Below are 27,395 nucleotides of genomic sequence, written 5' to 3'. Positions count from 1 at the left end.
TTGGAAAAAAGTCACCGTGATACCCCCAATCCTCTCTCCCACATCTCCGCCAAGAATTTTGGTGCCAATAAAGAGAACAAATATTTACTGGCACCCACGGTGGAGCAAGGCGGATCTTTCCTCATTTAACCAACAAACTTTTGTAGTGGGCGTTGCTGTTCCCATTTTACAACTAAAGGAGCTGGGACTCAAAAGGGATAACTTAGTTGCCAGCGAGGGGCGGGGTTAAATGCTCCCTGGGCGGTACCTGCCCATCCTGCAGCACACCTGCAGTCGCGCTTGCCACGCCGCAGAGGCCACGTGGAACACACCTTGCAAATGCTCACGGAGAGGATGCTTCTTGCTCCTGATGGGAACTGCCTTCTCAGCCCCTGAGGCGTTTCGGGGGGCGGGGGCATCTACGCTTTGCTCCCGGAGAGCTGTTTGGACTCAGCTTCCACCAGTTATCGGGATTCTCCCAGCAGGTGAGTGAGGGAGTTACAAGTAGCAAGCTAAATGTTTAGCAGCTGAAGTCAATAGCTGCGGGGCCCAGGAATCTGTCTTGGCTGGACCTGGCGCCCTGCACTCACTCTGCGTGAGGAAGCAGCTAGAAGAACTCGCTTCAGCAAGGTTTCCCGTGTTTCAACAGCAGTTTAGCTCTTTATCAAATTCCAACTTTATCCAGCGACCTTGGCTGCGATGAAAGTGGATTATACTTATCTCTGCTGTTTCAGACAGACTGGCAGGAGCCCTTCAATAAAATCAGGACGGCAGAGAGGCCGTCTTTTTGGAATCTTGATCCTGACCCAAAGTCAAGTTTCTGCAGCCAAAGACAGAATCATCAGAGGCCAGCTCAGCTCGCTCCTGCCTGCCCCCAGATAAAGGGAGAGAGAAGGACAGGAGGTGGGGCTGGGGTGGCAAGGAGGAGGTGGGGAGGAGGAAGGACAGGGAGGGGGATATGGGAGGGGGAGGGGGGGAGGGGAGAGGGGAGGGGGAAGGAGGGGGAAGGAGGGAGGAGGGAGGGAGGGAGGGAGAGCCCAGCTACTTCCTAGCTCTTCAGCTGATGGACCAGGTGAAGCCACCTTCCTCCCCATGGGGAGTGGGTGTGCCCCCCCCCCCAGTGGACATCAGCCTGCGCCTTGCTCTGGAGGCTGGACCAGCCCTGGCCGAGGGCAGCCTGCATCAGCAGTCTTCTGGAAAGCAGCAAGGGGCTCATAACCAGGACTTGGGCTTGGAATCAGGACTTGTTTTCCACTCCTCCCTGCCAGGGCCCCTCCATCATAATCCTGGACACCCCGCCTGTCTGTAAAGAGCTGGATGGAGGGGGCTGATTTCATGGGGCTCTGAGAGCGTGGGCAGAAAGCAGGGCGGGAGCCACGGCCTTCTTTGTCCCTGGCAGCTGAGCCGGGCTCTGAGCTACTTCCCAGATGGAAAACACTCCACCGCCGGGTGGCTTCATAGGACCACTGACCTGGCTTCAGGCGCAGGCTGTGGAGGGCAAACAGCCAGCTTGCTTCACTCACCCAGAGAGGAGGCCTTGCCTTAATCCTGCCCATCCCAGGGGAGGCTGGGACCAGGCACGGCTAAAGCAGAAATAGAGGGCTAGCCACATCGTGGGAACACAGACATTTCATCCTTGATTTAAAAGTTGCTCCGTCAACTCTCTCCTAGCCGCTGAAGCCTGCAGTTATGCAGGGCCACCTCCTCTTAGCCTGTCCTCCAGTGAAACCTCTAAAGTCTCATAATTAAGTACCGAAGAGCTAGAGAACATTAAACCCAGAAATTAAAACAACAGCAGCCACCTACTTCCCCTCTAAAGCAGGCCCCACACACGCGTGCGAATTGCTGGGGATCGTGTCCAAATGCACATCTGTTTCAGCAGGTCTGCGGGTGCCCACGTTGCTGCATTTCTAATGAGCCCCAGGTGAAACGATGCTGCTGCCCTCAGGCCACATCTCGAGGAGCAGTCTCAGGTATGACGGTTTTGAACACAGAATATTTCAGGAACCACAAATGGTAAGATACATTGGCATTTATTCTTTTGTCCACCCATTCATTCAACGTTTACTTTTTATCTTAGTCATGTTTTCCCGTTTTACTGAGGTATAATTGATGTACAGCACTGTATGTTTCAGGTGGACTGCATGATGATTTGACTTCCATATATTAGGAAATGATTATCACGATAAGTTTAGCGAACATCCATCATCTCATATAGATACAAAAAAAAAAAGGAAAAAATGGTTTTTTTTCTCCCTGTAATGAGAACTCTTGGGATCTACCCTCTGAATAACTTGCGAGTAACCGTACGGCAGTGTTAACTATAATAATCGCCGCATCCGGCATTTATGGAGTACGTGCAGTGTGGCTTCTGTGCTAAGCACAGGGCAAATAGCTGAGCCGAACGTAGACCTCAAGGCAGCCCGAGTTCTCTGTGAGCCCTTCAACAAACCGACCTGGAGCGTTCCGTGTAGTGAGCTCTCCGCTCACAGTGGGTCCAGCAAGAGTAACGGCCTCACTGCTCCAGGGGAACAGTGGAAAGTAGATGTGTTACCATCACTGAACCCACTGCTCATTAGCAAGTGCTAACCGGGGCTGCCTGCACTTGGAGGGGTGCTGGTCACTGTGCCGGGTACAGAATGCCTGATGGATAGAGTCCCGCCCTCCACAGGTGATACAGCTGTAATCTGCGCAGGGTGGCACACAGCTACTCAACTGGAATCAGTAAAAAGAGAGAGAGGAAAGAGGAGGGAGGAAGTGGGGGCAGAGGGAGGGGGAAAGGGAAAGTGGTAACGATTGACAGAGGCAAAAAAAAGGAACTCCCATCCTGATGAGGTGTCTTAATTATATGACATTTTATTTCCTTTTTTATGACTATAAAAATAATATATATTCAGTGGAAGATAAACAATGAAACATAGAAAATAAAACTGAAATCCTCCCGAAAAGCACCCCCAAAGGAGAATAGTTCCGTGTGCGCTATTCTTTTTTTCTTTTTTTAACATCTTTATTGGGGTATAATTGCTTTACAGTGGCGTGGATGCTATTCTGTACCTTGGCTCTGCACAAACGAGTAGACGTGAGGCTAAATAGAACCACCGTTTACACACTGAATACATCCCTTTCATTCACTAAACAATATGCTGTAGACTTTTCACAGGTCAGTTCGTTAGCTTCTACCTCAATATTTGAAAGTTTTTCATTATATTTCATTCCATGGTTTACCATAATTTATGTCACCAGTTCCTGATTGGTGGCCATTTGGATTTTTTTCTATAATAAATAATGTAAACCAAATATTTGAACATATATCTTTACCTGCTTGATTTCTATACAATAAACTCTAAGGAGGAATCCCTGGGTGAAAGGAGAGGACCTCAGATATCGCCAAACTGGCCACATTACAAAGCTTGTACCAATTTAAGCTCCGGCAAAATGCACGACAGTACCAACTTCCAGTATGTTTTTAATCTCTGCTAAACTAATAGGCTTTTACCATTGTTGAATTTCCTGTATCTCAGGGATGCCGAGGGGAATATTATTAGCCTCTTGTATTTCTTTCTTTTGTTGAATTGCCTGTTTGTGGCTCCTTGCTTTATCTTTCTATTAAGTGGTTCTTTTTCTTATTGATGTCTAAGAGCTTTTAATATTTAATGAATATTCAGTCTTTTAAAATTGTCACATATGTTGCAAATATCCTTTCCAAGTTTGAAGAAGCATTATAACTTAGTTAGCTGCACAGCCTTGAAAGTTCAGATTCTGTGCCTACAAGAAAGTATTGTACTGAGATTAAATAAAAATAACGCATATAGGGACTTCCCTGGGGGCACAGTGGTTAAGAATCTGCCTGCCAGTGCAGGGGACACGGGTTCGAGCCCTGGTCCGGGAAGATCCCACACGCCGCAGAGCAACTAAGCCTGTGTGCCACAACTACTGAGCCTGTGCTCTAGAGCCTGTGCACCACAACTACTGAGCCCACGTGCCACAACTACTGAAGCTCGCGCACCTAGAGCCCGTGCTCCGCAACAAGAGAAGCCACCGCAATGAGAAGCCCGCGCACCGCAACGAAGAGTAGCCCCTGCTCACCGCAACTAGAGAAAGCCCGCACGCAGCGATGAGGACCCAACGCAGCCAAAAATAAATAAGTAAATTAATTAAATAATAATGCGTATAAAATTCTCACTACAGAGCTTGGACTTAGCAAGTGCTTCAAAGTCAGTTTATAAGTGTTGCTTGCAGATTCCTTTACAGTAACTTTGATACATGTATCATTTCATCACCTAGTCCTCTTATTAATACTTTCTGCCCTTGCGATTGAGCTAGGAAAGGTCTTGACTATATATATTCTCTTATGTGTATTTCAGGCCTTTTTTTTTTTTTTTCTTAATAAGAGTCTGTGTCCTATGCTCTAATGATCACTCTGCAGACACCCTCTGGTCCCTTGCTTCCCTTACTCTTTCTTTGCCCTCCTGGTCTGCTCTGGTTGAACCTCGCTGCCTGCCCTGTGCTCGCACTCACCTCCTGCTTTTCTCTCTCCCCCTTTTATCAGAACGCCTCCAAAGGGTCGCCTCTGTCTCCTTCTCTGTGCCCAGCCCATTCCAATCAAGCTTTGCCCCGTTTCCCACACTCTGCACCCCGAGTCTCCACCTGACCAGATGCTCCGCTCACCACTCATCTTACTTAAGCCTCAGCGTCACCTGACAGAGCCCATCTCCGCCTCTTCAAATCCTCTCTTCATTTGCTGTCTGGGTCATTGCTTCCCAGGTTGTCCCCGTGTCACCAGCAGCTCTTTCTGGGTCATTCTGCTGCGTTCCCCTCCTCTTTCCTGACTGCTGCATCATGGAGTGTCCCAGGCTTACTTCCTAGCCTGCTTCTCTTCTTCCTTCACCCTCACAGCCTAGGGCATCTCAAACAGCCCCCTGAATTTAAATTCCGTCTTTTCTTATGCCTCCTAAATTCACATCTCTAGCCCCGATTTCTCCCTGAAATTCAGACCCGCTTATTCAGCTGTCTACCTATCATCTCTATTTGGATGCCTAACAGGTATCTCAGATGTGATACGGGCCAGACCAGGGTCGCCATGGACTGTTGTCCAGCTTGTGTACTGCCTAAGGCAGCCAGCCAAGGGAGCCCGATGGGCGTGCAGCCCATGTCCAGCTTCCTAAGCCCTGAGCTCAGGTGTGGGCTCCAACCGCAGAGCAGAGGAGGTACCTTCCATGGGGGTGCCTTTCTAATTCTCTCCAAGTTGCCTTATAGGTTAGCTGAGGCCATGACCAAAGTATATCTTTTGATTTCTCCCCACCTCTAACCTGCTACTCTCAATATACAGCACCATTCAATTGAGAAAAAGGAGGAGAAGAAGGAAGCTGAAGAGGAAAGGGGAGAAAAGGGGAGGAAAGGAAATTTAGCCTCTTTATCTCTTTGCCTTAGCCAGTCGGATTCCCAAAGGTACCCTGAATCTGACCTCTCGTCCCCCCTCTTCTGCTCCACTGAGGGTCTAAGCCCCTACTATCTCTGGGCTACTGCAAAGCCTCCCAGCTGGCCTCCTGGCCACCACCCCTGCCCCTCTGCACAGACAGAAGCTTCCTAAGACAGAAATATTCTCTTACCACTCACCTGCTTAAATACTGCCAGCATCTTCCTGACTCAACCAGAGTCAAACCCAAACCCTTTCCTGCAGATTACAACTTTCCCACTTACTCATCCACCTCGGTTCCTGGGGCTCGCTAAGCTGCGGCCACACTGGCCTCCTTCCCGGCTCAGATACACCAGCTCCCAGCTGCCTCAGAACCTTTGCACTTACCAAACCTTCTCTCAACTCTTCACACAGCCACCTCCTTTTCAGTATTCAAGTCCGAAGTATATGTTACCTTCTCAAAAAAATCCTTCTTTTGACCAAATTGGCTAAAAGAGTTCTCCCTTTCTCACTGTCACTTTCGGTCTCATTTCTCTAATATACCTTCTTTACTGCATCTCTCACTTCGTGAGATTACCATATCCACCCCTCGGCTTCCTTGTCATCAGTCTGTCCCACCATCGCCCACCAGGTCCATTTTAGAGGTCCAGGATCTCTCTGCCTTGTACCTGCCCCACCTCCGGTGCAGAGAACCGCCTGGCACGCAGCAGGCTCTTGGTGAGTTGACTGATTAGATGGACTGATGAGGGGCGGGGGCGATGATGCAGGCCGAAAAGACTACAGGTAGAGGAAAGGAGAAAAGAGGAGAACCAAGAGAGGGGGAGAAGGGGGCAGGAAAATGGAAGATGGGACGCAGACTGGGAGGAGGAACCGCCCCTACGTAGCAGGACCAGGAGAGAGAAAAGATGGGCAGAGAAGACGGGGTTGTTCTCTGGCACCAGAGTGAAATCCCGCAGAGCTGGCGCCGCCCCCTCTGCGCGGCCACGCCACCCCAGTGTACAGGGCGAGGGGCTCCCGAGCGCCCCCTGCAGGAGGCGGTCCCACACTACACCCAGGAAGCCGGCGGTTTGCACGGATCTGGGGCCCCGGGCCCTTAGATCTGCCCCCAGGCCAGGGGAGGCCCCCAGATGAGCTCAGTGGGGGGATCGAAGAGCAAGGCCGCTAAGAGCTGACCTGACGTTGAGCCTCACATGCTTACCCCGCTGACAGTCCGGGGGAGTCTGAAGCAAGCCTGTCTCTGCTTCCTCCCACGTTCCCCTGTGGCCCTCCACCCCGAATTGCACAGAAGCTCTGAGAATAGAGTGCCCTGGCAGTCCTGCTTGAAGATAGAGAAAGGTCCAGAAGCCCAGCCCTGAAATCAGCTTCCCAGCAGTTTTCTCAACGTTAAAAAAAAGATATTTACTGATTGATTTACGTGGCTGCATCGGGTCTTAGCTGCAGCTCGTGGGCTCCAGAGCACGCGGGCTCAGCAGTTGCGTCGCGGGTTTAGGTGCCCCGCAGCATGTGGGATCTACGTTCCCCCGCCTGGAATCGAACTAGTGTCCCCTGCCTTGCAAGGTGGATACTGGACCACCTGGGAAGTCCCTTCCCAACGTCTTCAGTGTCTTCTCATCAGTTGCAGAGTGGCGGCTTCTACCAGCTGAACGTGCATCTTAACGCTTTTCAAATTGAAACCTTTTCCCGGTAGTCTTCGAAAGTATCATATCCCTGAAAGGACAAAGAAGGGGATGGGACCCCCTCCCCAGAGAGACCCCAGGTGAGATCTCGCCACCCCTGCTGTCTCGCTTCAGCTCCAACGCTCAGTATTACATTCTGTAATATCAGTATCGGTAATTGTTGGCATTCGTAATTCAGTATTAACCTACTGAGCGCGGCCACTGGCAAGGCGGGGGTCGTTTGGGTGGGGAGGGGGGACGGAAAGAGAGGGTGGGTGATGGATGGAGAGGGTGACAGCACAAGTAGCAGGAGCAGATGCTGGAGCCAGTGCTCCAAAGCCACCCCCGCGCCCACCGAGAGCTTTCTGGGTGCGGCTTCTCCTTGGATTTGGGGACCCCAGCAGCACTGAGATCACGAGTCAGCACACCCCGAATGTGCTTATCTCAAAGCCACCTCAGACTTATTTCCGTGCCCTCAGGAGACAGACCGGCACGACAGGCAGAAAATGATATCGACAGGCTGGTCACTCGGGGAGGCTCTCTCTGCCAGCTTCCTGTCTGTTTAAAATACCGGGGCTTTGCCTGAACGCGGGATTTTGCAAAGCCCACCTGGACAAGCTCTCGGAGCACCCCCAGCAGCCTCTTCCACGTGTCAGCCATGGGTTTTATTTCCCCACATTTCTCCTGGGAACACCAGGACGCCGGGTGCCTTTGAATCAGATGTGAAATCCTGCAGGACCTGGTTAGGTGACCCTTGAAACAAAGTGGACAGAGACCCTAACCTTGTATGGTCTCACGCGAGGGAAATGACTTGCAGAACACTGAGCGGTGACGGCCCATATAAAGCTTGTTCTGATGGCAGGGACTCAAGCAAGCTGTGCAGGAGGCCACACGGTTTACAACGGCGAGGTCTGCTAATTGCACAACAGGGCTCAGCAGATGGCGTGCGGCCCGGAGCGTAACTTTAGCTAGATTCCCCATGCCCGGTCTCCACGAGTTCCAGACACACAGTGGAAGATTCTTTCTGTCCCGAGCCAAACTCGAGGAGAAGAGATCAACATTGCATTTCTCTGAAAGATAACACGCTGTTCCAAGGGAGGGCCCGCTGGTTAAATCAGATCTTTGTCTCAGCTCGCACCTAGAGAATCCATGTCACGTCTCTGAAGGGCTCTCCTCTGGATTCCAAGTTGCCAGTGATTCAAGAACTCAATTGGCAGTTCGTTTACTGATGGTTATAATTTGTACAAAGTTTCCTTACTCAAGTTCAAGGGAACTTGGCATGGCCCTTCCCTTGTTCATTCATCCGATCTGCTCATTTGTCTTTGCAAAGGGCAGCGTCCTCCCCCTCCTGTGTCACTGGTTCCTGGTGGGTGTGGACGCAACAGGATCTGTCTCTGGTGCCTGTTCCCCCTACCCACCATTGATGGTTTGGTGTATCCAGCTGATCTCAGTCAGAGGTCCCCTTCCTCTTCCTCTGCTCCCAGGGAATCCTTCTGGAAGTTGTGTTCCCTCTTTCCAAGACGGTGATGTTCCCAGGGAAAGGAGGCCAGTCCCTCAGGGCTGGCACATGTGTTCAGGGCAAGACCCGGTACCACCTCGTGTCTTGGTCCCCTCCCCCCTTATCTCACTGCCCCCTGGACCTCAGGGTCCCCTTTGCTTGTAACTCCACATTGCTCTCTGACTAGCCTGCGCCCTGGTTTACATCTCACTGCGTCTGTCACTTCTCAGACTCACAGCTGCATCGGGAAAATACAAAGAATGCAATTATTTACCCATTTGGAATGCAGTGAAGCTTTATGAGGGGACCACAGAATGTCATCTATTCCAGACCTTTGGGAGAAAGCCGACCTGCTGAGTGGGCGGCTCTGGGGGAGGTGGGGGAGGAAGAGATGTTAGCTCTCATGCCCAGGCTGATGAGCGTACAGAGACATGTATTTTGTGTTCTGGAATGCAATCAGTAGGCCCACTAGGAGGAAGCAGGGCTCTTTGGAGGTACAGCTACTGCCAAGTCTAGGCAGGAAACAGGCGAGAGGAGCTGAGATACGTTGTGATGAAAGAAAGCGGAGACTGATGGGTCACATGAAAAGGACGTAGGAGCCAAAGTGGAAGGCCTCCCAGTGGCTAAAGAGGGTGAAATAGAAGAACAGAAGGGATTGGTAAATGCAATTGATTGAAATACACTAAATAGGTAAAAACCCAAGAGTCCATCACCATAATCATCCTCATCATTTGAGAGAGAGATTCTCATCCCCCCCGAAAAAAGAAAAAAACGAGCAAACCAACCAACCAACCAGCCAAGAAACGCAACCTTTGGACACCACGGGAAGTAACTAGGGCACCAACTCCTTACTCTGAAAGTGAGCCTCAAAAGGAAAGAATCAAGCTCCCCTCCAGCCCTTCCTTATGAACTGTATTCGAGGGTAATGAAACAGACGCCGTTTCTAAGTGGATGAGGGAAAACCACTTTATTGAAGGAATCTCACTGAGCAATGGGAAAAGGTAATGAATCTGTAAAAACAGCCTTTTGCAACCTCTAATGAAATGATTGATCAAGCCACCCTCGCCAGTGAATGGTCTGCACGTGAAGGGGCGACTGCACGTCCGTGTGACAACGGGAGACTCGCTGAGCATCCCGCTGGGTGGGCAACGGGACCCCGCGCACCTGCGGATGGGATGCGCTGTGGGCCGCCCGGCACCTCCTGTGAAAACTCCTTACCAGAACGGTTGAGTCGAAACCAAATCATGCCTCCAGAGCTAACTCCTGGAGACAGGACCCAAAAGAAGAAAGTGAACCTCAAGGAAGGGAGCAGACAAACCCAGAAAGCGGGGCATCCACGGGACAGTGACCCTGCGTCTGCCGTCAGCCCAGGGCACACAGGGGCGCGGGGACAGAAATAGGCGCTTCTCCAGTTTAGGAGACACAACAACCTATTTTGTAATAACTTTTAATGGAGTGCAACCTGTACAAACGTGGAGTCCCCATGCTGTACGTCTGAAGCTCATATAACATTGCAAATCAACCATACTTCAATTAAAATAACATATAATACCGTTCCACAAACAAAATGAAAATAACCCACAAATAACAGAATTGCAGCTGACCAGGCAATTTACAGAGAAGCAACCTCAGGTGGTAGACAGTGTGTTACGGCATCGTCAGTAATCCAAGAGATGCAAAGAAATCAACAAAAGCCTTTTTTTTAAAAAAAAAAAGAGACACATACCACCCAACAGCTATTTGTAGACCTCATTTGGATCCCACGTAGAACAAATCAGCTTCAAATAAAAAGTTTAGACAGTTGAGCGAGTTTAATCACAGGCTGGGAGTAGGAGGGCCCCAGGACCTACTCGGTGTCATGATGGGCTGTGGTCATGTAAAAATAAAAGTCTGTATTTTTTAGAGATACACCCAGAAGCAGCAGTGGGGAAATGATACCAAGTCTTCGTATAAGGATTTCATTCCACTATCATCTCTGCTTTTCAGTATGTTTGACATTTTCATAATGTAAAAACTTTAAACGTTGAGAGGATTTCAGGTGAATCTAAACCTTATCGTGCGAGCTAATGATTAGAGCACCTCGCTTACATTCTGCTTCAATGTTAAACGAGAGGCGGTTGGTGTCTAGTTCTCAGCCTTTCTTCTATGAATTCTAATGGTGACAACCACCTAGGCATCAAAATTACAGTGGACACCCGGAATTCTAGAATATCAGGTCACGTGGTGCTTATTGGACAGGCTTCCAGAGCCATTTTGATGAGTTTGCAGGACTCAGTACTTTTAAAAACATTCTTAGGGGCCACACTGATGCTGGGAGGGCAGGAAACGGGGGGGTCTGAGAGGATGCCTTGTAGGGACGGAGTCCCCTGTCTCAGGGGGACACGCACGCCTCATTCTCCTGCTGAGCTGGGACATTGCCTGGTGGGGCCCTGGGGGGCTGGGTGAGACCTACTTACTGTCCAGCCTCTACTTCCGGCCATGGGGGGACTTCACTTCCCTACTTCCCTGGAGCTCCCCGAGGCCAGGACTTGTTCTGGCTGGTGAACGCAAGCAGAGATGACGTGTGTTACTTCCAGGAGGAAACATTTAAGAGGCGGTGCCTGGCTCTCCAGCTCCCCTTCCCTCTGGTGCAGACGCGGCCACCAGAGGTGACACCACCCACCCAATGACATCACAGACCAGGGAGAACCCCTGGCCCACCCCCCATCTCTGTCCCTCTCCCAAGCCACTGAGGTTCGGAGTGTTTCCTTACTGCAGTGTAAACTGTCTGATACTTTCTAATAGGGAGTGAGAAAATGGGGTGGGCATTGTGGGGGGTTTTAAATGTCTTATGTTTGTTTACTTTGTACATCATGTGTTACTACTATAATATTCCCAATTACTGCAGGTTTACTGTGGTGAGCTTTACTTTGTACACATGACCCTATTCCAGTCTCACCACAAGCTATGTGTAAGCTTTCGTTATCATCTCCATTTCGTATCTGAGACAAGCAGAAGCTCAGAGAGGTTAGGTAGCTCACTCAAGGTCACACAGTGGGTCTAAGGCAGAGCCAGGACCAAACCCAGGCAGCTCAATGCTAGAGAACAGCTCTTAACTATAACACTATCTTTTTACTGTATGAGGGTCCCATCTCTTACGTTTGCAGGGGTTCTGTTCCTGTTCAAATTGGTTTATTAAATACTGCTTTAAAAAAAAAAAGACAAAACAGAACTATTTCAGAGAGCAGTTCAATAAAACAGTAACTTTGAGGCCAAGGCCTTGAGGCTTACAAATCGTTCTCTTCACTGTAGCCTGTATAACAACAGTACCCGTTTCCAAGAACAAAACCAAAAACTCTTCACAAATTGCTGTGTTTATTGGAGAACAACTTGCCTCACAGATCACTTCTGGCTGGATAAACGGTCACGTTGAAGCCTCTGAAAGTTTCCCAGAAGTTTCGGTTAGAGGCTCGCTCCGTGGGCAGCTCTACCGCAGCGAAGACCGCTCCACGTGGGAGAAACTAGCCTCGGCTCGACCCCCAAACCCGCAAGGTCCCTCCTGCTTTCCATCTTCTTGGGGCTGCGTCTCCTGAGCGTACCGTGTGTTTGGTACTTTTCTAAGTGATTCACGTGTGTTGATCCTGACAGGAACCCTCCTTCCTTCCCAGATGGGGAGATTGAGGCACAGAGCAGTTAAGTACGTTTCCAAGGCCTCACAGCTAGTGCCCAGCAGGCCCAGGGGGTGACCAGGAGACCCGGCCCTGGATCCAGGGCTCCTTATCACAACAGCACCTGCCTCACCCCCAGCCCCTGTTTCCAGAGACCCCCCCCCCACCCCCGCCAGAGGCCGCCTGGAATAAGGCAGGAGGCCGCACGCCACCCTTCAGAGCCCACACCCGCTTCCCTCCCGAGTCATCCTGGATTCCCATACGCTTCACTCTCCCACGTCAGCAAATGTTACGGCTCTACCTCCAAAGCAGACCCCGGGCCCAGCACTCCTCACCACCTCCCAGCTCTCGCCATTGTGGTCGCCATCGTCTTTCACCCGGAATCTCACCACAGCATCCCACCTGCTCTGATTCCACTCTTCCTTCGATAGTGTTCCCTCCACAGCAGCTAAAAACATACACCAGATCACGTCTCTCATCCTATAGTCTATTTATTTATTTATTTAAAAAATTTTTTAATTCTATTTATTTTTGGCTGGGTTGGGTCTTCGTTGCTGTGCTTTCTCTAGTTGCGGCGAGCGGGGGCTACTCTTTGTTGCGGTGCGCAGGCTTCTCATTGCGGTGGCTTCTCTTGTTGCGGAGCATGGGCTCTACGTGCGCGGGCTTCAATAGTTGTGGCACACGGGCTCAGTAGTTGTGGCTCCCGGGCTCTAGAGTGCAGGCTCAGTAGTTGTGGCTTGCGGGCTCTAGAGCGCAGGCTCAGTAGTTGTGGCGCGTGGGCTTAGTTGCTCTGCGACATGTGGAATCTTCCTGGACCAGGGCTCAAACCCGTGTCCCCTGCATTGGCAGACAGATTCTTAACCACTGTGCCACCAGGGAAGCCCCCATCCTATGGTTTAAAAAGCATCCTAAGGTTTCCACCGCACTCGTCCTGAGCTAGACTCTGACCTCCCTGCCTTTCCCGCCCTAGCATCCTTAACCCACCAATTAGCAGGCTGGGAACATTTCTCAGTAATCTTCCCAGGCTACCCCTACCTGGAAGTCAGTGAATTTATCATCTGTAATGCTCGGGGAAGGGGGAGGCATATACAGAATTCATAGTACACACGTAAGTTTTCTTGTATTTTATTGTAAAATTTCAAAAGGATTTTGCATTCAGCGCTGTAATACATTGAACCATTGGGAAAAACGGGTGGCCAGGAAGAAGCCATGCTCCCTGCCTGGCTCGGTGAATCTGGAGCCTGGGAGCATGTGAGGTCACATCACACATTACCTGGGGCCCCTCTCCTGCTTTTCTTCTGACCTCAGACTGGTTTATCAAGTTCCTACTCTCCCTCCATCTGAAGTGTACAGAGATCACTATGGGAGTCAACTCCCTCAGAACCGCTTCTTGGCGTGGGAAAGTCAGATGCTCCCACAGCTCTGCAGGAAAATAAAAATTGGTTATGACTCTTAAAAACATGATGGATGTTGAAAAGTCAATGACAGTTGCTGGTAAGGCAAAGTTTTGCATGTTCTGCAGCAGGATGAAAACAGCAAATCTTTAATCGAGATAGAGAGTTGTGATCAAAGAAAGGAAGTGCAGCCCATGGAGAAGTGATCGCTTCTCCTCACCCCCCACGTACGCGTTCCCCAAGCCACCCCAGTGCGCCCCCAGCAGACACCTCAGTCCCCTGGACTCTTCCTGCATCTGGACCCACTGCCAGCACTGTATCCTCCCTCTTATGGGTCTTTCACCCAAAGACCGGTCTGGGGCTCTAATGAGAAGAAGGGAAGGGGCCAACCAGTCTCTTTTTAAATTTTTTTTCACTGAAAACATATATGAATAAATACGGTCACAGAAAAAATTCAAATAAACAGGATATACAATGAAAAGTAAATTTCACAGTGTAATGGTTCAGAGCATAGATTTCAGGCAGAATGCCAGGGTTCAAACCCAGCTCCTCCACTGCCAGCCTGGGTGGCCTTAGGCAAGTTATGGAAACTCCCTGCTCCTCAGTCTCCCTGTCTGTAAAATGGAGATTAAGTTTGTTAATTCATGTAAAGTTCGCAAATGGGTGCCAACACATGGAAGCTCTGTGTGGAGAGATGATGTTATTGTCATTGTTGAGATTTCCTTAGACTTTGAGGGAACCAGAGATAACAGGTTCTCATGTATCCTTCTGGACCTTGTTTATGCATTCATAAGTACATCCCCTGCTTTTTACATGAAAGGTAACATGCCAGCACACTTCTGCAGAGAAGCTCGTATGTATCTCTACCTCATGCCTTTCATACAAACGTTCCTTGTGTGACCCGTTCCTGTTGATGGACACTTAGGTCATTCCCCTATTACGTAGTCACAAATACTACGGTAATACAGCCTTTTACATGACTTGGTGTGTATTTGTGAGTATATCTGTAGACTAAACCCCTTGCAGTTGAACTGTCGGACCCAGGCTCTATTCATATGTTGCACGTTGATAGGTGTGGCTGAATTGTCCTCTAGTCCATTTTCCACAGGGTCACCCCTAGGGCATCTGAGTTGAATCCCCCCAGGTAACACCAGGAAGCTCTTTGTGTGCAGGAAGCTGTTCCCCTCCCAACGGGCTGGTGCCCTCCAGAGGATTCCTGATGCCATGCTTCCCACATCTGGTGGGCGGGGCTTCTCATCTCTGCCTGGTGTTACCTGGAGCAGGTATCTTACTTTTTCTGCCCATTTGTACGTTATCTGTTTCTAACCCTTTCAACACTTCCATGGTAATGTAGGCTTTAAACTTCCACTATTCAGGTCAAATATGGAAATCCCTTATCTCCCATGCATCATTTCCTTCTGACTTAATGATGGATTTATTTAGTCTGTTTTCTATGCTTTCTAGAACTCAGAGAGCACATCATCTTTTTTAATGGGTGGGCCATTTGTCCTTCCGGGGGAGGGAGGAGCATCATAGAGTCAGGGCTGCGAATTAACTATAAAAGTCATTTTCTTGAAAGTCAGGTGCTCTCCCATTACGGGCCTCACTTCCATGCCCCTTATTCTTTGTTTCCTCCAACGGAACAGCTCACACGCTTGTAAAGCAGGTTCATTATCTGGCATCTTCTGTAACAGAGAATGCTCCCCAGTGTTGGAATTTTCCTAACCAACAATTCCCTTCAGAGTCGTGGTCACCAGGAGGACTTTTTGCAGTTAGTGGGATTGTGATTGGCTCTTTTGGACTGGGCATCGGGAAGGCTGGAATGAGGGCCCCGCTCAGCCAGCATCTGAGATCTCCTCCAGGCCCTTAAGAAGCCTCAGTTTCCCCAACTGAAAAAGTAGGGCCAGACCGTCAACCCCAGCCAGAGCAAAACCTCTGTGATTTTTATAAACTCTTCCAGATGGCCTGTATCTGCCAGTAATGTTCGTGACCATTCTTCCTCCAAAAATGTCCTTCTTTCCAGAAATACGTACAGAAACAATTAAGAGAATATTTTAAACACACATTAGATTTGCTCATTTATTCCCCTCAAAGACTGTATCTTTTGAAGTAAGTACGACGTAAATCAAAGGGCCAGAGAGGTAGTTGCTACCTAAAAACAACAGCAACAGCAAACTCCGACCTAAATTATAAGGCCACCTTTGAGGGTGGAGTGTTTGCAGGGAGGGATGGGATTAAGGTGGGGTCTACAGTAAAATGTTACTCTGGGGCCTCCTTTTAAATGACCTGTAGTGGGAAATTAGAATTACTGGAAAGAAATTTAAATCCTTAAAAAAAAAAGGAAGAAAGGAATCTGTCATTGTTTAAATATTTCTTCTGTGGTTTAGCACAAGTTTCCAAGATTTATATCTGTAGATTGTGAAAACTCCTTTCTCATGGTCAGAAATCTCATCACCTCATACCCTGTAGAAGCATAAAGCTTATTTTCAAGTAATTGGACAAAGAGCAAACAAAGACTTAATAAAGAAAATGAGTGTCTGTTTATGGACTGGTGGAAGCAAATTTTTTCTTGGTATTTAGTGGAAAGAATAGCCAGGGGTACTAATGCATCAGAGTAGTTTGGGTTTAATGTAAACAGTACAACATCAAGAGGAAAATAAAATCTGGACACAGATTTCCCCTGGAACAAAATAGCAATTACTGTTACATTAACAAGGCTCTTTTCTTAATCTAAAAAGCTATGTTCCCTGCTTGACCTTCTACTTGCTCTATGTTCCTGAAATCATTTCTTTATTTCCCACTGTCCACCCTTTTTAGCCCCATTGGTTACTTCTGCGGATAAGATCCAGAAAACTGGGTGTTTCTTCTGATAACTGGATCTAGATCTCCCTTTTACTCATTTCATGCTAAAGCTTATCCTCAAGGTAGTTGTTCATTTATTCATTTACTTAACAAATACTTGCTTAACACCAACCGTGCCCCCAGCACCGAGAAATGTGTGCGGGGGAAGGAACCGTCCTTGCCTTCCAGGGATTTACGATCTAAAGTTTGCCTCGGGAAGACAGATGAATCCAAAGTTACCAAGTCATGTAATTGAATCCCGCAAATACTTATTGCAAGTCTGCCGTGTGCTAGGCACTGGGAATACAAAACTAAATGAGATGCAGTGGAAGTCCCAGTTCAGTGGGGAAACAGACCAGGGCAAGCAGGCAGCTCTGCTCCGATGAGCTCAGGTCTGTAACACAGAGATGTGCACACTGTGGACACAGTGTGGAGAAACACAGAAGGGAAATGTGGTTCATTCCACCAGGAGGAGCCAGGAAAGTCTCCTTAGAAGGGGCCACCCTGTTCATGACGTGATGTCTGACCAGGAATTTGCCAGCTGGACATGGTGATGGGCTCGTTACCAAGCAAAAGAAGTAGGGCAGGGAGGGGGCATGGTCCACTTGGAGAAGGCAAGTGACCGTCACATCTGGAGCCTTGGATGCAGGTGGACAGCACAGCAAGGTGAGGCCAGGCAGGGTGGCCAGGGCAGCCATGCAGGGCTGGGCGCTCCTTGCCAAGGGGCTTGACTTTAGCTTATAGTCTAGGTGATTGGAGCCACTGAAGAGTTTAAGCAAAGATGTTATATGATAAGATCATTAAAAGAGATGCCCCAAAGTGGACAGCATGGACGGCCACTGCCTGTGGGAGTTCACATCGCAGCCCCACAGCCTACTGGCTGTGTGTCCTAACTCAAGCGACCCAGCCTTCTTGTGCCTTGGTTTTCCCATCTGTGAACAAGGTAGAGAGAGGGTACAGGAGTAAAGACAGGAAGGGCTTGGGAAGGGGCCTGGCACGTAGTGAGTGTTCGTTAGGTGTCACCTGCTATCATTAGTAAGATTATCATCATGGTTTTAGTCGTTACGTCACTAGCCTTTGTCACAAGGCAAGTGCGATTTGAGCTAGAGTTCCCACCAGGGAAGGAGAGCCCATCTTTTCTCTCCGGGCTTTTGGTGAAGCAGTCACAGCCAGGGCAGGGGTCGAGTCTTGCCCTCCTACAGCATCGATTGGGTTCCATGGATCTGCTCTGTCTCCATGGTACAGCAGGGAGGTGTGGTTCTCTAGCAGGGTTCCGGAAGGAGTAGCACCTCCTGTTTGCCATGCTGGGTCTCCACCAAGACCAGAGGCACGAAGGGTGGAACCAGGCAGGACCCTGCACAGCTCTCTCATTACACAGGTGGTGAAACTGCGTCACCGCATCCTCAGAGGCTTCTTCTGTGGTCCCACCAGTGCTTCATCTCAAAACTGCAGCTGGAACTCAGGTCAGCTTTCTCTGTCACTCCATGCCAGTGGGATCACAGAGGGGTCCTAGCCTTGTTAGTGGTTTATTGTCTCCTGGGAGATCGCCCACCTGGCTCAGAGGATGAATGCTCTTCATATGACTCAGAATGAGAAAAAACCTCTTTTTCCCAGGCCATAGACCTCCTAAGACACCTGTCTCTTTTAAAGAAAGGAGAAACAAGCATCCTTCGCCCAGAAACTCTGGATCCAGAGAGTCTCTCTCAAATCCCTCCAGTAACCCACGTGGAGACTTTCCCTACTGCTTCCTGCAACACTGATCTCGGTGACATTTCTCTCTTTTTTTGTTCCCAACCACTTCTTACCTCCATTGCTCCTGGAGCAGTTTCTCTCTGGAGAGTTTCTCCAAGCCCATCACAAAAGCCCCACCTTCCACCAGGAGATGCAGCCCCAGGCATCTCCACTCACATTAGCTGTGTGAAACAGGAGGGGAAGGGGTGATCTGTGGCCCGGAACAACCCCTGGTTTTCACACATCTCAGCGATGACACTGGCTTTTTCCTTCTCCTCCAGGAAGACTTTTGACAATAACACTCCCGTAGGTTAGCAGCAGGCCTGGCCCTGGTTTTATTGTCGAGCTGGGTTCTGTTTGAACCGCGGCGCATTCCATTCTCCATTTAGTTTGGGACAAACCAGAGAGGGAATGTACCGTGAACAGAACAGAACGCCGCTCTCAGGAGGAAAGAGACTGAGTTGCAGACCTCTGGCCAAATTAAATTCATCTTTGCTACCTCCACCTCCAGATTATGCCTCACTCATTAACTAGTTCTATTCAGCTTAAAAAGGGTAAAAGGGCAAAGTTGGAAGCCAAGCCGTAACTAGAGGCAACTTTGTGGTGATGGTCAAGTCCCCCATGTTTGGCCAGGAGTGACGCAGCCAGGGCTGTGCCTAAGAACTCTGCTTCTTTTGTAAGAAGTAGAGAAATGACTGAACAATAGATATACATCATTATCACGAAACATGTAAATAGATGTTTTGCTTGCTGTCTGACGTTGCATGCGCAGAGAACTTGAACTATATTGCGTGGCTGATTCTGTCTGAGAGTGTGGATGGCCTTATTAGGAAAAGGTGGTGCTTTGTTGTGAAGGGCAGTTTCAAAGGAACACAGGCGTCTCTTTCTCTCTCTCTCTCTCTCTCCTGGGAGAACTGTAATGAGTGAAAAGGACTTTCTTTAGTGAGTAGATTCTAACAATTCAGTGTGAGAGTAGGGACCCCACATATTTTGTGGTTCCGGAACCAGGCCCTGGTTTGAAATAACTCATACAATCTATATGAAGCTTTTTTTTTATCAGCCCAGGCTGATAATTCCAACAGTCCTGGACGTTTTCACATTTGTCTGTTCAATTTCAAAGCTGAACTCATCCTCTGAAGATGGTGCCAAGCTTAGAGCAATATTACCAGCCACCTCTGAGAAAGATACATCAATAAAGAAGACTTTTTTCCAGCCTGGGTGGACCCAGAAAAAACAAAAACCTCTTTTCTAGCTCTCTACTATGTAAGGCATACTTTTAAAAACATATATGTGTACGTATTTTAGATTTTAAAACAATCACTAACTTAAAGGAAGTAACAAGTACAGTACAAATAATTCTTCCCCTTAGACTATTTACGAGGAAGTTTCTAATCCGATGCCCTATCCCCCCCAAACACAAGCAAGGACATTCTCCTCCACAACCATTATACAACCTTGCAAAGCAGGAAGTTAACAGTGATGCATTACTACCTCCTAATCCTCAGCCTGATTAAAATTTCGCCACTTACCCTAATGTTTTCTTGGTAGCGAAAGGAGACAGTTTGGAATCACACATTGCTTTCTGCTGTCATGTCTCTTTAGTTTCCTTGCATCTGGAACATTCCTCAGGCTTTCCTTGACTCTCATGACTTGACAGCTTTGAAGATGACAGTCCGGGTCGTTTATAGAATGGCTCTGAGTCTGGGTTTGCCTGATGTTCTCTCATGATGAAATTCAGGTTCTGTGTATCTGGCAAGAGTATCACAGAAGTGATGCTGTGTTTTTCTCACTGCGTCTTATCAGTTCATGATTTCAGTTTGTCTTGTTACTGGGGATGTTCACTTTGATCCCTTGATGACGTGATGTCTGTCAGACCCTTTTTTCCCCTTTGTAATCAGTAAGTATTTTAAGGGAAGTGATTTGAAACTAAAGATATTACTTTTGTATTTAACGAAGAGTCAGTATTTTAACTCAGCTAAGACTTTGGAGACGTAAGTTCCAGATCTGGTAGAAAAGAGGCAAAACAGCTCTCCCAAAGCAGAGACCCATTGCAGAGTACCCTGGAAGAGGGACACGAGTGGTGTTTCCCAAGAAACTCCTAGGAGTGGCGAATTGTCTGAATCCCTGGAGGTAACTAATGGAGAGGTGTTTGTAGGCGGATGGCATCATGGGAAAACTTCTTTGTCACTGTTAGTTTCCACCTGGACTCGTGGTACAAGATGGGGCACTTTACTGTGATGGTGTTGTGTGACTGTTGGCTTAGATTTGCCCTGTTCTTAACTCACAACAGCCTTCCAGGGGTCAGGAATTGGACTTGAAGAACTTTCAGAGGATGTCTGAAATCACAGGGCCAAGAAATTGATGAGTTTTCTGGCCAGGAATGACAGTATTGAGTCCCTTGTGGGACATCTTTTTACTAGGAAGCCACTAGACATTGGATAAAGTGGCATGACCTAGACATGGTAGCTAATAAGTTTTTAATGTCCTGTCCTATAGAATATCCTAGATAAAGGTAATGCTAATATCATTGTCAATTCAAAACATGAGGTCAATGGATGTTGAACGACGAGCCCTTCAGCCTTACAGCCAGTGCCTGAAGTCACGTTTCCTGACTCCCAGCTCTTGGGGAAGACCCTGTCAGTGGAAGTCAGAGACTGGAGACCCTTCCTCACAACACAGCCACCACCCCTTGAGGGAGGGTTCTCTTGGCTCCCACGGTCACTCTCTGAAATTGCTCCCATGCCCATACTTGCTGTAATTCCCTGGGAGCGTCATTTCCCACCTGTTATTCACGTGTCATACACAGTGGATCCAAGACCAGAACTTGTTCATCATTACAAGACTGACCCTTACAGAAATATATTGACTGTGACTGATACAATGTATTATTACAATAAACCCTTACAGAAATATATTGACTGTGACTGATACAATGTATTATTACAATAAACATTATCATAAGCCATCTTACTTAATAAAACCCCTTTAGAACCCAGAACCTTATTTGCCAGAATTGATTTTGATTATTTGGTTGGATATTTTTTCCGTATGAAGACATTTTGATTGGCCTAAAATTCTCAGAGACTTCTTTACTTGCTCTCTTATAATAAAAGGTACCAGCTTGAAACTTTCCTTGTTTTACCAACCTTGTTAGTCTTACGAATACTCAATATCTACCTTTAGCGGTTCTGACTTGGTTTTGATTATTTCCTAAAGATCTTGAATAAATTAGAAGACTTCTGCACATTTTTCAACTTGCATTTCTCCAATCTTCAAAAAACTTCCAGGATTCTACTCCATAATATGTCTAAATGTATGTAATATATATAAATGTATTGATACATTGATGTGGATATAGGTATATGTATAAAATATTCCAGGGGATCTAGAGGGTACCACATGTTTTCTATAAGGCATAATGGCCGTACAACCAAAATTTTGAGAGGCAACCACAATTTCAGACATCATGCTTTCCTGTTGACTCAGGTTCAAAATTTCTCCCCAGAAGAATTTAAACATAACATAAGAAGGTTGAAGGACATATGAGATTCCCCTGCTCTATGGAGCTGTAGAGGTAGGAAGAAAACTGGGATGAGTAGGGACCAGTGGAGGGGGGATGAGCATTGATGAGAAAAGGGAAGACGTACAGGCTGATAAGTCAAGACAGATCAGACTAGAGATACAAGGAGGAGCGGTTGGGAAGGAAGGAGCCCCCGGAAACAGAGGCCACTCCAGAAATAGACACAAAAATACCATAGCTGGGGAAGGCCGAAGCTGCAAGAAGATGAGCGTGGGCATCCTCTGTGTCCAGCTGGAATAAAGCCCTTGGGGTCAGTGGTTCTCACCCGTTCCCTGCCCTCCCCCACCCCAGCTGATTCTCCTGTTGCTGCCATGAGTGAGAACCACTGGCTTATTAGGCAACACCTTTAATTCTACCGGAATGGTTAATCCCTGACGGCTAATGATGTTGAACATCTTTTCATGTGTTTATTTTCCATCTGTATGTACTCTTTGGTAAAATGGCTCTTTGTATCCTTTGCCTATTTTCTAATTGGATTTTTTGTTTTATACTGTTAAATTTTGAGAATTCTCTCTCTATATTCTAGATACTAGACCTTTGTTGGATATGTGGTCTACAAATATTTTCTCTATGTATCTTGTCTTTTCATCCTCTTAACAGGGTGTCTCAAAAAGCCAAAGATTCTAATTTTGATGAAGCCCAATTCATCCATTTCTCTCTTTTATGGATCGAGCTTTGGCTGTTAAGTCTGAGAACTCTTTGCCCAGCTCTAAATCCCAAAGATTCTTCCCATGTTTTTAAAGAGGTTTAAAAACTCCCATGTTTTAAAAAAAAATCACAGTTTTATGTTTTACATTTAAGTCCACTATGTTTCTGGAGTTGATTTTCATATAAAGCTAAAGACTTAGGATGAGGTTCATCTTTTTGCTTTTGGATACCCAGTGGCTCTGGCACCATTTGTCAAAAGGTCTATCTTTCCCCCATTGACCAGTTTTTGCATCTTTGTAAAAAATCAGTTGGGCACACCTGTATGAGCCTATGTCTGGGCTCTATTCTATCCCACTGGTCTGTGTGTTTATCTCTGTGCCAACACCACTGCCTTGACTACTGTCCCTATACAGTGAATCTTGAAACCACGTATATACTGATTCCTCTTGCTTTACTCTTCTTTTTCAAAATTATTTTAGCTATTCTATTTTCTTTGCCTTTCCATACAAAATTTTAGAATAATCCTGTCTATATCTACAAAAAATCTTGCTGGGATTTTGACAGGAAAAAAGTAAGGCTGTTTTTTGTGCTCTGAAATGTCCTTTGGTTCCAGGACCTGCTGAGGATGGAATCTTGGCCCCATGACCTCATTCCCATCTCGCTGCTGGTTGCCGTTGTTGTTTTTTAAAAACCTCCTTTCCTCTGTTCTCAAGTTTCCTGCCTCCCAAACACATGTCAACATCAGGAGTGACACAGCCGTGCAGCTGGGAAGCCCGTGAAGCTGATGACTCAGGATGACGGAAATAAACACACTTTGTAGCACCGGCGCCCGCAGTCACAGGCTGCTGTCACCCTCTCCACCCCATCCTGGACCTTCTTCCTTTTTTCCTTCTCCAGGATCCTTTCCTGTTGTCTTGTGCAGCCCGATGTATCCCTCACTCCGTTTTCTGCCTGTATTATTGAACATCCCCTGTCTGGGAGAAACTTTCCAACAGTTGCCTTCTTCAAAAAGAACCAGAGCAGGTATACAAGGAATGGAATATACAGACAGGTCTGGGGACCCTGACCTGGACACAGGATCTGGTCACCGAAGCATTACCTGGGAAGTCTCCAGCTTGGCTGTCCTTCCTCTCCAGGGGGAGGTTGGTAATACGTGGATGTCCTGTCACTCTTCTAGGCTCTTCTTCTGAGATCCAGAGAGCACATGGAGCCCCTCCCACTCCAACAAGCAGCTTGAGCCCCCTGAGCCCCCGCATGCGGGTGGCTGCGGAGAGGCTGAGCCCCGGGGGTTGTGTGTTCTGTCTGCAACACACCATTTGGGTTGATTCTGGGAAAAGACGTAAACAAATCTCCCAAAGAAAAAAGAGTTGCAGCTGCACTATCTTACCTACCGAGAAGCACACCAGCTGGATCTTGCCTCTGCGCCTGTGTCACTGTTCCCCGCTTCCACTTCTCTGGCTTGGGAGCTCCAGTGGGGAGTGCGTTGGGCGATAAGGTCAGAGGAGCCCAGGTCTGGTGCAGTGCCCTTCCTGACAGCCACGTGACCTTGGGCTAATCACTTTTGTCTTTGTGGATTAAAAATAATGGGGTAGGGATACTAGTTCTGCAATCAATTATTCCCTAAATGGTATCAAAGAATTATTTATAATTTTGTTGGGTGTGATCATGACATCGTGAAAATAATAATGGTATCCGGGAATTGCTTCAGAATACTCTAATACAAAAGAAAAAGAGGGGAGGTAGAGACAAATGAAACAGGGTTGGCAAAGTGTTGATAAGGGTTGAAGGAGCTTTCTGGGGGGGCAATATCGTCTACTCTCTACTTTTGTGTTTGAAGTTTTCCATAATCAAAAATGAAAAGAGTCAACCATTTCACATTCTAGTAGCACCAACAAGATGGTGGACAGTAATACCCTTTGGAAACAGAGTCTTGCTATAGAAGTGCTTGTCTTCACACGGGTGCTCTAACTGAATAACTGTGTGAGGGTGCCTCTCTCTCATTGGTTGAATTTGGCTGTAAGAACAGTTGCATGTCCAGGCAGTAAACCCATTCTCACTGCCCCTGTCACCAGCTCTCCAAGTAAAGGAAAGATCAGGAACCTCTTGGAGGGCAGAAAGTAGACTTGTGGTCCATCCCAAGCCGGTCTCAGTGGCTTCTCTCTCTTTTTCATGTGTGGTGTGCTCTCCACCCCAAGTTCATGGCTGCCTGTCATTTCCTCTTAGATCTTGTGCCTCCTTTCTCTCGGGGAGACTTTGCAGTTTCCTCCTCCCCTGGATTCTCCTTGCTCTGGTCCTCGGATTCAAGAGAGGCAGAGCAGATGGACGAGGAGGATACTTGGACACAGAGAGTTGAGTCAGGCCAATGGCAGGGGTCAAGGTCAGATCACCTGCACCTTCTGCCCGGGCAGAGGTCCCCGGGCTGCCATCAGGCAATGCAGGCTGGTCAGTGTCACTGGTTCTGAGCTCTAGGACAGGACCATTCTGGGTGTTGTTTCTACAGAAGATGACAAAGACAGATCCCTTGTCCCAAGGAACGCATGTCTGGTGGTGGAGAAAGGCAGATAAACAGATGGTTACGGAATCACATTCCAGGGTTAGGCATATGTAGAGAGGATGACTAGGGTCTTAGACAAGATGCTCTAATGTAGCCTCTGGGTGTTTAGATGGTGGGCGAGGTGAGAAGCCATGTAGTGATCAGCTTCCCAGAAATGCTGACACCAGAACTCAGTGTTGAAAGAGAAGCAGCTGGTGAGTAGAAGGAATTCCACAGCAGATGTGAGGGGCGCCTCAACAGACAGACACACGTCTTCTTCCGACCTTTCTGTGGCCCTCCTCTGGGAAGAATTCTGCAACCAAACCCCAAATCCCCGCGTCAGACAGCAAGAGCACTAACTCACGTGCTTCCTCTACATGAACCTTTTAACAAGGAGGTTGTTAACAAGTGATAGGTGATTGTAGAACCACAAGAGGGTCTGGGTAGGTTTACAGAAAGGAGAACGAAGGATGTTTTTCCATGCCGGTCAGGAAAGAAGTAGATGGCCCTTTGTCCGTACCATCCATCCAGGATGAAGGAGATTTTCAAACATTGTAGGTTCTTTGTGTTACCCTCTTCCACACACAGGAAATCCTGTTTGTGTTCTGGGTCCAGTTTAATGCCCATCACTCCCATTTCCTGTGTTTATCTTGGATGATTGAGACTTGTTGTAATTATCCTTCTTTTAATGTAGAGCCTATTATCTTATCCACATTAGTATTGTTGGTTCATTATTGATAAGCTTGATAAAAGACAAATAGAACAGAATCATTAAAAATATTAACTTACTACCAAAGGCTGGCCCTTCTCTGGAGAGCTGTAAGCATTTTGAGCTTGCTTTTGATCAGTGTGCTTGCATGTAGATATCTTTACTTCCTGTTCCCGAGAGGTCTGTCCTTGAATTCCCTTTCCTTCTATCTGCGCCCAACCAGGTGGTCTCATCTACTCTCCCGCCTGCATCTCTGTCAGTGTCTCCCAGTGATAGGTCCTTAGCTTTTCCCCTCTTTCCTGAGTTCCAGACCTATCTGTCCAACCTGTACCGGACATCTCTGCTCGAATGTTCCATGGGCGCCCCAGACTTGTATGTGCCACCTCGAACTTGCTCCATGTCTTATGCTGTCCAGTACCAGGCACTCAGCCCCCGTGGGAGACACCTGGGAGCCATGCTGGGCCGCCCCCTGTAGGTTGATCCCCTCTCCACCCCCTTCCAATCCCTCTCCAGGGCTGTCCTCACACTTCAGATGGGGCGACTTCCCCTTGGGCCATTGGCATCTCTTACTTCACTTCCTGCCACTCTTCTCTCGCCTCCTGAATTCATCACTGCCACTGCTTCCAAGCAATTCCTTAAAAACCTCTATCACTTCTCTGCTTTAAATAAACCCATTGGCTTTCCGCTGCTTCAGGATAAGTCCAAATTCTTTACCCAGATGCAAGGCCTTTCACACTCAGGCCCCAGTCCATCCTTCCATCCTCACCCTGAACTCTCCATCATCAGACCAGCAGCTCTGGTCTTCCTGACCCTCCGCCATTCACTCCCTTATTGATTCCTCTCCCCGAATCCTCTTAGTCTTCTTATTTTTGTGTGTTATAAGAAGAAAAAAATTACACTAGGCAATTCCCGGGACTCCTGCCTGTTTCATTCTTTCATTTATTCCTAAGTTCAACAAACGTTTACTGAGCATCTACTGTATGGCAGGCATAGATCTAGGCTGCAGGGATACAGCAGTTACCAGGATAGGAAACCCCTGCCCCGTGGAGCTTACATGCTAGTGGGGGAGAGACAAAAACAAGCACAAAGAAAAACCAGGAATGTGTTGCACTGTGGTGAGCACCGCATAGACAAATAAAGCAGAGGAGACAGGTGGAGTGAAGGAGGTGAAGGAGTTTTGATTGTTTCTCCCCTTTCCACAGTGTGGGCACAGGTGGGATTTTCCGGTCTGTATTAGTTTCCTAGGGCTGTCGTAACAAAGTGCCACAAACTTGGTGGCTGAAAACAACAAAAATTTATTCTCTCCCAGTTCTGGAGGCTAGAAGTCCAAAATTGAGATGTCAGCAGAACGACATTCCCGGCGAAGTCTCTAGAGGAGGATCCTTCCCTACTACTTCCGGCTTCTGGTGGCCTCGCATCCCTTGGCTTGTGGCAGCCTCCCTCCAGTCCCTGCTTTCCATCTTCACACCACCTTATTCTTACAAGGATACCAGTCGTTAGACTTAGAGGCCGCCCTGAAGCCAAGATTATTGCCCCTGGGAATTCTTAACTAATGACATCTGCAAAGACGCTGTTCTAACTTAGGTCCCATTCTGAGGTTCCAGATGGACATGCTTTTAGGGGGACACAGTTCAAACCACTGTACTGTCTACGTAGTGAGTGGAGATGGGCTTGCTCTTACCTCCACAAAGGAAATGTCGAATTTAAAATGAAATAAAGCAGGGGCTTCCCTGGTGGCACAGTGGTTAAGACTCTGTGCTCCCA

General features: G+C 47.9%; 1 long non-coding RNA gene across 1 annotated transcript; it reads left to right on the top strand.

The window, feature by feature from the left end:
- Nucleotides 1–27,395, top strand: LOC113628433 (uncharacterized). Its single transcript, XR_003436100.1, has 3 exons — nucleotides 1–464; nucleotides 1,862–1,995; nucleotides 23,003–27,395. It is a non-coding gene; the product is annotated as an uncharacterized LOC113628433 (long non-coding RNA).

Source organism: Aethalodelphis obliquidens, unplaced genomic scaffold, assembly GCF_003676395.1.
Source record: "Aethalodelphis obliquidens isolate GAN/ISIS:26980383/991018 unplaced genomic scaffold, ASM367639v1 scaffold23, whole genome shotgun sequence".
NCBI lineage: Eukaryota > Metazoa > Chordata > Mammalia > Artiodactyla > Delphinidae > Aethalodelphis > Aethalodelphis obliquidens.
The sequence above is the reverse complement of the archived record's forward strand: the minus strand, read 5'-3'. Positions and strand labels throughout refer to the sequence as shown.